General features: G+C 37.3%; 1 long non-coding RNA gene across 1 annotated transcript; it reads right to left on the reverse strand.

Annotated features, from left to right (window-relative positions):
- Positions 1 to 93: 93 nt before the first annotated feature.
- Positions 94 to 9501, reverse strand: LOC129735454 (uncharacterized). Its single transcript, XR_008731109.1, has 4 exons — positions 8683 to 9501; positions 6811 to 6913; positions 4011 to 4110; positions 94 to 218 (listed from the first exon to the last, which is right to left on the reverse strand). It is a non-coding gene; the product is annotated as an uncharacterized LOC129735454 (long non-coding RNA).
- Between the last annotated feature and the right edge of the window lie 464 nt (positions 9502 to 9965).

Genomic DNA, 9965 nt, shown 5'->3' on the forward strand with positions numbered 1-9965 from the left:
ATGAGATGTCTGCAAATCCTCCTGGCCATCTCATTCATCAGACTTCTTTCAATTCTGACTCATTTTTCAGATGTCTTTATTCCATATGCTCTGTCAATGAAGCAAAACATTCAAATGTCGCTCACAAGATTTTCACACGTGCTCAACACCAACATCCAGTTCCTTTTGCTGCCTCTTAATTCTTCAGAATCTCTCACTGCTGCTCTTGGTTGTCACTTCTGAAAGAGTGGGAAAAGGACATGTAAGACTATGTGTCCTGCTTTCAGGATGCTGGCAGTTTGCTTATTTGAGCCTTTACCTTCAGGTAGTCCTGCTGTCTGAATAGCTTTGGAATTAATTACAAAGCAGTAGTGAAACCCGAGGGCTTCAGTCCCATGCTGAGCTGCAGAATCTCTGTCCTATAGGTAACACACAGCCCCCAAGCAGACAGCAAACTAATAAACTGCTTGCAAACCACATGCCTTGTAAAGTGCATCAAACAAAACAATTTTGGATGGACAATTCATTTACCACCAAAATCACAACAGACACTGTCATCTTTCCCCTTCAAAAGCAAGTATATGAACTGTTACTGTTTTCTCTTCTCTGTGTGCAGGAGAAAAATACCTATGAATATTGCTTATGTAAACATTTTACAGATTGATACTTGAACTGGACAACAATACTTCTAAGTGGCCTTACATTCCTTATCCCCTGAAGTAAATGTCCTAACTTCTATGCTAACATCATGTATGACCATACTTTCTCTGGGACCTAGTAGTTGCGTGACTGGTCTTTGATTAGATGAGTAAGTTTGGGTCACGCAACATGGTCGCAGAGAACAGAGCACTGATCCACGGCAAAGATGTCCAGGAGGTCTGGATTTGTTCAGGCTATCTTTGCACTCAGAGGCTTTAAGCTGTGTAAGGGACCATCTGGTCGTGCACAGCCAGAGCCAAGCTGGGACAAAAGCACACAGCAGCCTGAGCTCCATATCGTACACTCTAGCTAATCGGACAGAACAGAAATGTTGACATGACATGTGCTTACAGCATGATCTGGATCATGTTTGTACCCGTGGGTGGTGCAGAGGGGCACAGACTGGGAAGCCTGAGCCTATTCATGCACAGAGGAATAGCTTCCATGGGAGAGAAGGCAAATATTCTCTCTACCCCCCAAACATATTGGCTCGAATCAACAACCTTCCCTGAGTGGTTTGGCACATCACATTCTTCTCTCTCAGTGCTTGTGGGAACCAGAAGATGCTGTCTCCCAAGAAGCAAGACAGCAGAGCAGTCAGCAGCTGGAAACAGCTGGCTCTCACAAACATCTCTCAGTGCTCTACCAGCTCCTGGCTCTGCTGAATGTCATTCAAAAGCTGCTCTGCCTTTGGCCTCGGTGTCTTTGTTGTTGACCCTGCTCTATTTCCGAGTTAGCGTGCTTTCTCAGAGCAAGGTATACGTGGGTAGAGATGCAATGAGAGAGAACAGGGCCCAGTACTTCATACCTTCCCCCATGTGTTTTGTAAGAAGGGACAGAAGATAATACCTCTGCAGCACTAAAGCATCTAACTGCAAATGATGGGTCAAGGCAAATCCCAGGGGGAAGCAAGATAGAGGGAAACAACCAAGTTTCATATTTTAAGTGAGACTCAGAAAGCCCAGCTGTCTTCACCAGCATCTGTTGGTTTCTTTAGGAACATTATCTTACTGGCTTTGGCAGTCCTTTAAATTTCTGTATTATACTGAGTTCCTAGTCAGTTCATACAGGGCTTAAACCCTGCTGTTCAGCATAAGGCTATTTGTGCGTGGAGGCCTGCATGTCTAAAATGGTAACACAAAGAGAAATTAGCTTGTCTGCACTTGTTTATGCATCTCAAAAATATTTGATTTGCTCAACTACTCAGCAATCATCAGAAATCATTGATGGATTACAAGATAAAACACTTTCTCCCAAATTGCTTTGTAGGTTTTCCTGTCCTATAAGCCTGGTTTTGCTTTGGGACACAGAAAAAGAAATATCTCTCTTTTTTAATAATTTAAACCTTTTTGGACAACATGTTTTACAGTTCTCAGTGTACAGCATATATTGGACCAATGTCTTACTGCATGTGTATCTTTTCTACTAGGTGTATTTCATTAACACCTCACATATTTGAATTTGATAGGTTACATTAAAAATCATACAGTGATTACACAATTTAATTTGGCATGAGTAACAGGTTTGGTATGCACAGTAGATCAGGCAATTCCCTGTTTCCCTCACAAGTGCTAATGAAATCACCTCATGTTCTGCCCTTTACCAATGGACGGGCTGTCATATAACGAGCCAGCTTGCTTGCCACTGCTTTTATAGGGCATTGACTGGTGGATTTCAGCTGGCAAAGTTTTAGGGCTGGCTGAGACACCCAGAGCAGGAGATTTTACCCAAATGTAAAATAGGTCTCTTGCCTCTTGCTCACCCCCAGCCAAGAACGGTAGAATAACACTTTGTCAATTTGGGGTTAGACAAAAAGAGGGCAAGGGAGAGAGACCGGCAGGCCTCTCAGAGGCAATCTCACCAAAATCTAAACTCACACCTCCTGGGGCCCGAAGAGTTTAATTCCTTTCCTTTCATGTGGAAGCACGTCTTATTTTAATATCTATAAGTTTTCACCAACTATATACATTCCTTTTTCCAAAACCATTGTAGATTCATACTCAATTATTTCCTTTATTTACCTCTGTGACCTGTTAAAGGTTTGAAAAGCTTTATATGGTGTAAGTCAAATTCTGGTCGCAGTTGTGCACATGCAATCCTGATACTCAGAAATATTACCTCATTTTCTTTCCGTAAGTCAGGTACTAATATTTTACAATCTATTGACTAATTCTGAAAGCTGGATGGGAAGAAGTGATTAAACAATATGGCTCTGAAATACAGAAGAGAGAAATTTTTGTTTGGTTTTTTGTTTTATATAGGAACGAACAATTAACTGAACTGACACGGTGCGAAGCTTGAGCATGTGGCATGCCAGTCAAGTTAGCTCAACCTTTTGTGTGCTACAATGAATTCCGAAATGAAGCTATGGTCCAAGGCAGTAGATCAAAAACCCTTATCCAGGCTCCCTGTGGGAATTAAGTTGGATCTGACCCAAGGTAAGGCTCCAGCTGTGCCTCCCTGCTCCCATCAGACAGGAAACTCAGAAATCACAGTTAATCTAGCCTAACCACAAAACTTTCATAGCTATATATTAAAAGCTTTCCCTTTGCAAAGAGACCTCCTTTATTAATCAAATGAGATCGCTTAATCTCATATAAAGTTTTCCTGTTGTCTACCAAGTGTCTTTGTCTTCAGCAGACCTTTATAGTAAACATATGAACATAGGCTCTCCTTGAAGCTGTGCTATGTAAAGGAACACTTTTGTAATATATTTAAGCAAATTACCTGATACTCTTTTCTTTGGCTTGTCACGCATTTTTGTATAAGCAGAAAAATAAACGTTTGTAATTCTGTACATAATGGCTAAGAAACACATTCTGTCATTCTAAAATTATCTGGAGCCATAACCAAGTATTGCCATCTCAAAGAGGCAAAATCAATCACAGCAGTGCCAGCCAGAGCCATTACAATGATGTCTGAGGCAGAGTGCTTTTTGACAGATGGACCAAGCATGGAAAGAAGATACAGGGAATTAAACATTGTAGGAGAGGCTGTTCTAGCAATAATCAGGTCTGGCAGAAAGCACAGATGTCTTTGAAAGAAACTTTACTGGTGGCAAGATTCAGCAGAAAAAAAGACATCTGGATACTACTGATAAACATACAAAGTAAGCCTTACAATCCTTGGAATTTTCCTTGCACAAGACTCCAAGGACACAGTTGTACTCCTATTTTCAAATGAACAACACCCCTTCTACCTTAGAAAAGCTGTGGAGTATGCACCCAGACACCCACACAGCTACTTGCTGGACACTTGCCACAGAGCAATTGTTGCTTTACATGTGCAGCAGTGAAACACCGTGTGGTTCCTAACAGGTTTTGTATACTTACATTACATTCCATTGGTGTATCTTCCTCCATTATTAAAGCTATGGTCCCTCTGTTTCCAGCTGTTCTGCATTTCCACCTCTGTTTTCAGGGCTTAATAACTCTGTCTCAAAAAAAAGTTGCCACAAGCTGTTCTAGCAAATAAAGTCTCAACAGAAGTAAACACTGCAACATGAACTTTAAATTATCATCATGTTTATCTTCCATTATTTGTATGAAGTATTTTTTGTTTCTACTTTCCTAAAGAAACAATTTACACAATAAGTCAGAATTTTAAAATGCGAGCTTTACTTTTACAGAAAAAACAGTGGTGAAAATGTAAAAAATATGAGCTCTTCTCATCTAGTGTTGCAACCTTGTTCTGTTCATTATGTGACTTATTATGTACCTCACTATCTGAACAAGGACATTCCTATTTCTAAGTTCAATTCTTTTAGTGTCAGTCACTTGCAACAGCAGGGATATGACACCAAAACACATATTACTGCATGTAGGTTTGGGCTTATATACACATTTCACCCTCATTTTAACTTTCCTTCTGTTACCCTAATTATCATCAAACTGTCTATATTATGATGTTACCATAGATGTGGCCATGTCTACACTGCCCCTTACCCTTTGAATAGTTATCTGGGGAAAAACAAAAACAAAAAAAAACAAAAACCCCAAGTGCATTTCACAAGTCAGACTAGTAAATGTCTCATAAAACTCAGGTTTTAGTCATTATAGATACTCTTTTTTGAATCATCTCTTACATATATCTTCAAACACAGATCTTCCCACATAACCCAGGGAGATACCAGTGCACTGTTCAAAACAAATCTTGACAAATGAAGAAATAAGTTACAGGGAAATATTTCTATCATCTCAGAATTTAGAGAAAATGAATGCCTGATGCAAACATTGAACAGAGAGTCTTAGCTGGCGTTGTTAGGTCACCTAGTAGGTTTATGTCTCTTGACAATGACCATGTGTCTGTTTCTTCTTCCTTTTTTTTTTTTTTTTTTTTTTTTTTGAGCAGTTCAAGAACCTTATCACTGACCACTTAGGATGCAAGTTATTCTTAAATCACTCTTGAAGAAGGAAAGTTCCTCTCTTTCTGGAAAAAGATGTTTTTCTCTTTTACTGGCTCTTATCCAGGAAGTAGACTTTTATGAAAAGAGGCACTGATGTCCAGAAATGCCAAAACACAATAAGACTCTTTTTTTTCAGCTTTTGAAATATTTCTATAATGGATACCAAGGGTATGACAGATAACACAAGATTTACCTTCAAATTGCTGGGCTTTTCTTTAGAAATATAGATATTTCAGACATGTGAGGAACATGATCTAGCACACCAAAACACAAGGTAGAGATTGACCTATTTTCCTAGCCAAACTAGTTGAAATCTGGGCTTCACTGATCTCTCCGGCAGGAGAAAAAAAAAAAAAAAAGTCTGTTTTCTTAGGAATGGAAGGAGCCACAAATCTAGACATCAAAAGCAACAAAAAAGGAACAAACATCAAGACAGAAAATACTTCAAAGGGGAGAGTGAGCAGGAAACCCTCCTCCTCATGTCAACTGAATGGTTTGAATAAAAAAATTATGTGTTTAATAGAACATTTACAAAACAGAGGTCCTCAATTTAAGTCCCTCAGACAATCCTAGTTTTGGCCCTGAATCCCAGTCTACAGGGACCAGTACGGTGGCAGATATCTCCTCCTCCACTTGTTCTGATATATACCGAAAGAGAATGTTATGCTTGAGGGTGAAGGAAAAATTTTAAAAACCCTACAAAAGGCATTGAGTAATAAACATTAAGATCATATATTGAAAAGTTTAAATTGAGATTTAACTCTATAAAATTTAGATGCTTTTATCCATTTAGGTCTTCATACATACATTTGCATTGTTTTTCGATTCTGTTCTGTTTAAATAACAAATGTGTTTAAATTTTCAATTTTTTGTTACCTGTATTGTGATTATGTTCTTAAAAGCCTCAGAAGGGAAGTAGAAAAGGTATGTTTCTAAGTGCAGGCATATGGCTTTTAATATACAGGACAACCAGTCTAGTCTATGACTGCATTGTGCTTTTGGCAGGGTTGAACTGACTGGGCATTAAGAGAAAAGAAAAATAAGAACAATGTTGTCTGCATCTCACTTATTAATAACCAGAAATTATTATTACAAACAATTTAGGTAATCAAAATTAATGAGCAATTGTCTTTGCTGGTCTGTTTGAATTTATGACTTCATTATGGACACACAGGCATCCTTTGAGTAAAGCCCTTCATACTTGCTCTCCAAGTGCCATGCCACAGGATTTCAGTTCTGCTGCCTGACTGGAATAGCCAAGCCCTACAGCTGCTCCACCCACAGCGAATTTTGGTTCCCTGTTTATTGGAACACATTTTGAGACAAAACCATGACTTATGGATCTGGAATCTACTGCCTGAAAACACTCATGGCTACAAAAGTTTTCTCAGATTATTCACAAATGTTACTGAACAATAAAAGTCTCTGCACAGGCTGAAGCCACACCCAGCGTCTAATTAGTTTAAAATGGGGGGGGGGGGGGGGGGGGGGTATTTCTTTTACACTGTTTCACCACTTCTAATCCAACATATTGTCTTTTTTCTCTCTTTTTTATGTACTTCCTTAAACCATGTGTTCTATTAAAATGGTTCATCTTAAAATGTTTCCTCCCTTTGAGCCATTTTCATTTTTATTTTTATTTCTGCCAAGTTTAAATACAAAAATCAATGACTGAGCTTGGCTAAAGCAAATATAATGAGGATAAGAGGTATGATCCTTACACTCACAGATTTCTATGGTAATTCAGGTTGGAAGGGAATCACATGTATCTTTCATAGATAGTCTTCTGGCTGTATTGATTATTTCATATTCCATCCAATAGTTTGCATTCTGGAAGTCATAGAATAAAAGATGCAAAAAATTCCTGCACTTCATACAGATGGCAGTACACTATGCATTTTATAGATTATACCTCCAATATCACAGACAATCACTTAAGTTTAAATAATTATAAATAAAAATAACTTATAACAATATACAACAGCTTATTTAGTTAACATCTGGATGGCATCAAGATGAGAGGAATTATTTTTCTTAAAAAAATCTTCAATATCAAGAGAAATAGAAAAAAAAGATTCGAGTTCTCGTGAATTGTTATTCAGATTGCAGATTTTAAAGTTCTCCATAAAGTACATTCCATGCTTCATATTTCCATTTATTTTTCAGTGTTCCTTCTCCTTCATGAGGAAAATAGAAAACATTTAAGATAAATAATGCTTAAAATTTTAAACAATATTTTAAATATATATAACGATTAAATACCCTTTGTTCCCCCAAGATGTATTTCAATTCATTAATTTTTTTGGAGTCCATTTTATTTTCAGAATATCTACTTTAAACAAAATGTACTCAGAGTTGAGTACATCCAGAATATTCCCATTGGCATAAAGTATAAATCACAGCTATAGGCATAGATGATCTTTGTTATTTTTAAGAGGTTGAGAGTCATGTTTGAAAATGATCTTTTCCTTTTCTTTTTTTTTCTTTTTTTTTGGGGGGGGGGGCATTTGTTGTTGTTTTGGGTTTTTTTGGTGTGCTTTTTTTGTTTGTTTGTTTTAGTCCCTCAGGAAACCTTATGAAGGTGTGCAGGTATTTTTCCCTGTTCAACAGCATGCTTCAATTAATTCATTTTATACTCCATTTCTCATGTGTCTTTGCTCAATGAATAAGCTTATATCCAAATTCCAATACTTGAGAGAAGGCTAGTAATAAGGAGATTAATTCCATATTTGGTTCTGACTGGCTAACCATCTAAGGGTGGATAAGGACCAGATATTAAACAGAAGATCCTGAGGGGCATATTCAAAGCATAATCTTATATTGTATACAGCATCTGCCACAACACAGCCCTTGAGTGTTTTTTATGTGCTGCAAAAATAAAACTCTTCAACGAATACCAATCCCATGCAGTCACAGAGCTTCATGGAAGCTCAGATGTGATGTCCAGGGTATTGGACATGCCAGTGTTTGTTCACAGATGATAATCTGAAGTTATTAACAGCTTCTCTGTTAGGGATAGGTGAGTTAGAAAGCTTTATTTCAAACCAGATGTCATGGTTATTCATCTCAAGAACTTACATTGCCAAAAAGGAAGAAATGGAAATAGATTAATTGGTAATCAGATGGATATTAGGCTTCCAAGTGACAGCCTCCAAGACCTGGAATTTACTTGTCAAATTTGCCTGCGCTGTAATTAACCTCTCCTGAAATTGAAAATCAGGGAACCACAGAACTGCTATGTCTGAAATGACAGACTGTGGAGTAAGAGAAGCTATATTTGAAGGATGCTTATATTTAATGAGTGCATACTGGCTAATATGCTAAAGCCAAATTGTGTGTGTACCAAAAAGAGGAAACATGCACAAGATATTAATGTAAGAGATCTAAAATATTCTTAAGCTTCTTTTAACTTGTTAATGCAACTTTCTCCAGATTACCCATATCATTATAGACAATTTGACAGATTTTGTTAATAATTTTCAACAATGAGAGAGCAGTACTTGCTTAAGAGGAAGGGAAACACTTTCAGTCTGAGTAGGGCATCACTCCACAAAACAAAAACATTGACACTGGAGAAATGTGGATACATCCCTATTTACCTTATCCAAGCACTTGCATCTGCAAATCTTCCCTGAAAATTTCACAACCCATGGGCATGAGGAGGATGGTGTCTAGGCATTTGTTGCTCCAGTTGGTCCACAAGTACTTCCAGAAATATCATGGTCATCTTGTGTTTCTTTTCTACATTAAAACTGATTCAGGCATTGCATTAGAAGAAATGGAAAGAAAGGCAGGTTAGCACAGAGAGGAAGAGCATAATGTGCAATTTATTTATTTTTTACATTCACATAAATGGTATCTTTGCAGGGAAGAATAAATTATTATTAATCATCTTCCTCCCTGCCTAATCCATATCTTCAGGATTTAGTTATTTTTTAATAAAAGGTATACAGGAAAGTTATTGTCTTACATAAGCAATGTGAGAGATCAGACATGAAAGATAAATGAGCATACAAGAACCCAAGAAATGTAAACTATGCTTTATGAAATAACTAGAAATCCTGTAAGCAGTACTGCTAGTAATAATACAAATTTTTTAAAGCAACAGTTTGTTTTTAAACAGTTTATGTGTCTTCAGCAAAATTCATTCCTTGTGTATGTGTGCTCACACGGATTTTTTCCAAAGACTAGTAAAGCAAATGGTAGGAAAACTCCCACAGCAGACTCCTGACTGAGACCATTAATCAGTATAGCTTCGACCCCATATGCTAACTGATAGACTAGAAGCATGATCATTACTTTTTTTCATGAAAAAGCCTTCAAAGGAAAGTTCTATGCTCTCAATTCACAAATGCTAACAAGAACACTCTGAAAAAAATGATGAAATAGTTTTTTTTAATTTAGTGATGAATTACATATGCCACTGTATGGTAATACGTTACATGCCAAGCCAGAAATTTTAATCACTTTTCAGATTAATTTAAAAAGAAATAACACGTATGTATTCCAAGATTAATTTAAAAAGAAATAACACGTATGTATTCCAAGATGGAGGAGTTAATCACAGCATACAATACCCACACATATAAAGTAAAAATATGCATAAGGATCCGATTCACATGCCTATTTATGTGCATTCTTTAAAAGAGATGGTGTTAGAGTTAAGGCTGCTTCACATATTTCCTGGGCCTGGGCCTCAGCTGTGCTAACATCGGTGGTCCACTGACTCCTTAATGGATCTACTCTAATTGTGCACAAGGTGAGGACAATAGTAGTTAGCCTAACCATGACATGAGGCAAAGGGATCACTGAGCAGACCTATCAAATTCACGGTATAAAAAAATGAAGTGTAGTAAATCTGTTTCTCCAGCTATGATAGTTG

Source organism: Falco cherrug, chromosome 2 (assembly GCF_023634085.1).
Source record: "Falco cherrug isolate bFalChe1 chromosome 2, bFalChe1.pri, whole genome shotgun sequence".
Lineage (NCBI taxonomy): Eukaryota > Metazoa > Chordata > Aves > Falconiformes > Falconidae > Falco > Falco cherrug.